The sequence below is a fragment of the Rhinopithecus bieti genome, unplaced genomic scaffold (assembly GCF_001698545.2).
Source record: "Rhinopithecus bieti isolate Rb0 unplaced genomic scaffold, ASM169854v2 scaffold_15834, whole genome shotgun sequence".
NCBI classification, from domain to species: Eukaryota; Metazoa; Chordata; class Mammalia; order Primates; family Cercopithecidae; genus Rhinopithecus; species Rhinopithecus bieti.
In genome coordinates, this window is record NW_016808980.1 from 2,043,295 (window position 1) to 2,048,142 (window position 4,848).

Sequence of the window (4,848 nt, forward strand, 5' to 3'; positions counted from 1 at the left end):
AAAAAAAAAAAAAAAAATGGAGAAAAGTCTTATTGGAGATATCTAAAGCTGTACTTAGAAGGAAATGTATAGCTTTAAATATATATATTAATAAAATAATAAGTAGAAATCAGATCTAAGCATCTGTTTTCATAAATTTGAGAAAGTGCAGCAACTTACACACAAAGAAAACAAAAAGAAGGAAATAATAATGACAGGAGTAGCAAATAATGAAATTAAAAACAAATATACTAAGGAAAGGCCACAAAGCCCAAAGCTTGTTGAAAAGACTAATAACGTTTTATTAATTTTGATCCTTAGCAACTGATGAGGAAAAACAGAGAAGGCTTAAAATGATCCGGATCAGGAATTTAAAAAGGGTATCACTATAGGTCAAATGAACATGAAAAAATATAACAAGAGGATATTATGAACATCTTTAGGACAGTAAGTTTAGATAACATGAACAAATTCCTTTAAAAAAACACATCATAAATCTGATACAAGAAAAAAGTAAAGATAGAGAGTCCTTTATTAAGAAAATTGAATCTGCTCTTTCCCTGCCACCGCCGAGTGGCGCGGAGGCCAAGGCTTGGGTGCGTTCAAGATTCAGCTTCACCCGTAACCCACCGCCATGGCCGAGGAAGGCATTGCTGCTGGAGGCGTAATGGACGTTAATACTGCTTTACAACAGGTCCTGAAGACTGCCCTCATCCACGATGGCCTAGCACGTGGAATTCGCGAAGCTGCCAAAGCCTTAGACAAGCTCATCTTTGTGTGCTTGCATCCAACTGTGATGAGCCTATGTATGTCAAGTTGGTGGAGGCCCTTTGTGCTGAACAGCGAGTCAACCTAATTAAAGCTGATGACAACAAGAAACTAGGAGAATGGGTAGGCCTCTGTAAAATTGACAGAGACGGGAAACCTGGTAAAGTGGTTGGTTGCAGTTGTGTAGTAGTTAAGGACTATGGCAAAGAGTCTCAGGCCAAGGATGTTATCGAAGGGTACTTCAAATGCAAGAAGTGAAGAAATAAATCTTTGGCTCACAAAAAAAAAAAAAAAATTGAATCTAATTTAAACCATTTAACAAAGGAAACTTCAGGCAGGTCTAGATGGCTTCTCTGGCAAAAAATTTTTAAAGATCTATGGAAGAAATAATACAAATAGACAAATCCTTCCAGAGGATAATAAAGACTCCTTTCTAACTCATTTTAGGAAGCTATTATAACCCTGATAACAAAATCTGACGGGAACACTATAAGAAAGGAAAATTTTAGACCAATCTCTCTTTTAAGTATAGGTGCAAATATTCTAAACATATTAACACATTTTAAAATCTGGTATATATTAAGAGTAATATGTTAATTTGTGCAAGAAATTAAGTAAAAAAAGTAATATGTTGTGACCAGTTGGAAATATTTTAGAAATGCAAAGATAGTTTAACATTTAAAATTCATCAATGCAATTTCCCATATGAATATAATAAAAGCATACAATTCTTTATCTCAATATAAAAAGAAAAAACTTTTGTTAAATTCCAACATTCATTAGTATAAAATTCTTAGCAAACTAAGAGTAGAAGGGGGACTTTCTTAGCAAATCAGGAATAGAGGGGAACTTTCTTAGTCTGATAGGGTGTATCTATAAAAACCTTGGTAAAATGTTGAAAGAATGGATGGATGCCTGCTATCATGACTGGTACACAACATTGTACTGAAGGTCCTAGTCAGTGCAATAAAACAGACAAAACATGTATAAAGGTTAGAAAGGAAGAAATAAAATGATCAACAGATGACATATTTGCATAATCAGAACATCTGGAAGAATCTACCAATAAATTATTGGAATAATAAATTAATTTTATCAAAGTCCCTAGATACAAGTTTAACATACAAAAATTGACCTCATTTCTATATAACAAAGGGGAACAATTGTAGAATGAGGTTTTAAAAGCAATACTATTTACAATAGTATCAAAAATCCAATACCTAGGCATGAATCCACTGAAAGATATGTCAGAGTCTCTGCAGAAACCTCTAAAATGTTAGGGAGAGAAATGTTAAAAGACATAACTAAATGGAGAGAGATACTATATTCATGAATTGGAAGGTTCGATATTGTAAAGCTCTCAGTTCTCACCAAATCTACAGGTACAGTGCAATCCTCACAATCTCAACAGCTTTCTTTTTTGTGTGTGGAAATTGTAAGTTGATTCTTAAATTTATACAAAAATGTACATACAAAAAAGTCCAGGGACAATCAAGAGAACCACAGAAAGAACAAAGTTGGAGGAAAGACTTACTAACAAATGACAATAACGAACAGAGTGTAATATTTGTGCGAGGATACACAAGGAGACCAGCCAAAAAGAATAGAAGTTTCTAGAAACAGACCCACAAATCTAAAGTAACATGATTTATGACAAAGGTGGCCTTTCTGAGTAGAGGGGGAAAGAGTGGTCTTTTCAACAGATATAGCTGGGTCAATCAGCTATCCATAAGGAAAAGTAGTGAAACTTGCCCCTACATGAGAATAATCAGTTCCGGGTAGATTTTTTTCCTTTTCTTTTCTTTTCTTTTTTTTTTTTTGACAGAGTCTTACTCTGTCACCAGGCTATAGTGCAGTGGTGTGATCTCAGCTCACTGCAACCTCTGCCTCCCGGGTTCTAGCGATTCTCCTGCCTCAGCCTCCCGAGTAGCTGGGACTACAGGCACCTGCCACCATGCCCAGTTAATTTTTGTATTTTTAGTAGAGATGGGGTTTTACCATGTAGGCCAGGTGGTCTTGATCTGGACCTTGTGATCTGCCCGCTTTGGCCTCCCGAAGTGCTGGGATTACAGGCACGAGCCACCGCGCCCAGCCCCAGGTGGATTTTAAATCTAAATATGAAAGGTAAAACAATAAAGCCACTGGAAGATAGGAGAATATCTTTATGACTTTGGGGCAAGAAAAGATTTCTTAAGTAAGGCATAAATAGCATTTACCATAAATGAAAGAACTGTACATTGGATTACATTAAAATTAAGAACTTTTGTTCATCAAAGGCACATTAAGAAAATGACAATCAGAATGAGTGAGGTGTTTGCAATACAAATTACTGAAAAAAGGTCATATTCACAGTATGTCATGAATTTTTACAAAGAAGTAAGAAACGGAATAGGAAAAAAATCTAAACAAACTTCACGAAAGAAGATATTCAGTGAACTAATGCTCAGCCTCAATGCTTGTCAGGGAAATGCAAATGAAATTTGCAATGAGATGCTACTACAGATCCACCAGAATGGCTGATATTAAAAGGACCAACATTACTAACGATGTAAAACAGCTGGAACTCTCACCCACTGCAGCTGGGAGTCTAAACAACCACTTTTGAAAACTGGCTAAAGTATCTGCTAAAGATAAACATACAGATATTTTCTGGCCCATTGTTTCCTTTCCTAGTACATAGTCCACAGAATTGTGTATATCTGCATACCAAAGACATAAATATCCTCAAACTAGAATGCATCCAAATGGCCAGCAATAGTATAATGGATTAAAAATCATAGTATATTCCCACAGTGAAATATTGTATGGCCAAAAAAAGAACAACTTACAACTACTGCAACAATATACACAAATCTCAGAAACAATGTTAAGTGAACAAAACCAGATGTGAAAGAGTCCTATTGTATTCATATAGTGTTAATATAAAATATAAACATATAAATTTGAAGTTATTAATGTAAAGTTTTAAAACAGGGAAAACAATTTTTGTCTTAGAGGTCAATGATGTGATTACCTTTGGAAGCGGGGGCAGGAAAGAATGATTGCTAGGAGGCCTACGAGGTCTTTTGGGATCCTTTGATGTTCTAGTTTTGACCTGGGTTGTGGTTGCACATGTGAGCTTGCTTTGTGATCATTCAGTGAGCTGTACACTTAGGACTTTCACACTTTTCTTTTCTTTTTTTTTTTTTTTTTTTTGAGACGGAGTCTCGCTCTGTTGTCCGGGCTGGAGTGCAGTGGCCGGATCTCAGCTCACTGCAAGCTCTGCCTCCCGGGTTTACGCCATTCTCCTGTCTCAGCCTCCCGAGTAGCTGGGACTACAGGCGCCCGCCACCTTGCCCGGCTAGATTTTGTATTTTTTAGTAGAGACGGGGTTTCACCGTGTTAGCCAGGATGGTCTCGATCTCCTGACCTCATGATCCGCCCGTCTCGGCCTCCCAAAGTACTGGGATTACAGGCTTGAGCCACCGCGCCCAGCCGCTTTCACACTTTTCTATATGTGCTTTGTGCATCAACAAAAAGTTTAAAAGTGTCAACTAGAAATAATAAATATTTGGATAAGTAATTTCATTTAGCAAACATTTAGCAGATGGCTCTGATGTGCCAAGCACTGTGCTGAGGAAACAGTGAACAAGTTGATCAAGGTCCCTTCCCACAGGGTGCTTACCCCATGTATGTGTGTGTGTTATGCAGCAAATCAAGAATTATCATTTGCTATTGACTGGAAAAGAGCAGGGTGCTATGGGAGCCTGCAGAAAGGGCACCTGACATTTCTGCAGGCAGTGGTTTCTCTGATGGGAACTGAAGGAAGACTAAGAGTTGAGCAGGTACTGATCTGCAGTAGCTGAAAAAGAAATAGGAAAAAAAGGAAGAGTTAAGCAGGTGAAGGAAGTGAGGGAACAGTATTTCAGGCAGAGCGAATAGCATATGCAAAGGCTCCGTAGAGGTAAGAGAACATACGTCACTTTTAACGAGCCCAGAGAGTTCATTGTGAGAGAGTAACAGAAAGGTAGAAGAGTTAGGTAGTAGCTGAATCATGTAGGTTCCTCTAAACAATGCCAAGGAGGCTGGGAGACTGGAGTTTTTTCTGAGGGCAATAGGGAG

The 4,848-nt window shown here is 37.6% G+C and overlaps 1 pseudogene; it reads left to right on the forward strand.

Annotated features, from left to right (window-relative positions):
* The first annotated feature begins 572 nt into the window (after positions 1-572).
* On the forward strand, positions 573-1,005 carry LOC108539440 (40S ribosomal protein S12 pseudogene; annotated as a pseudogene).
* The last annotated feature ends 3,843 nt before the right edge of the window (positions 1,006-4,848 follow it).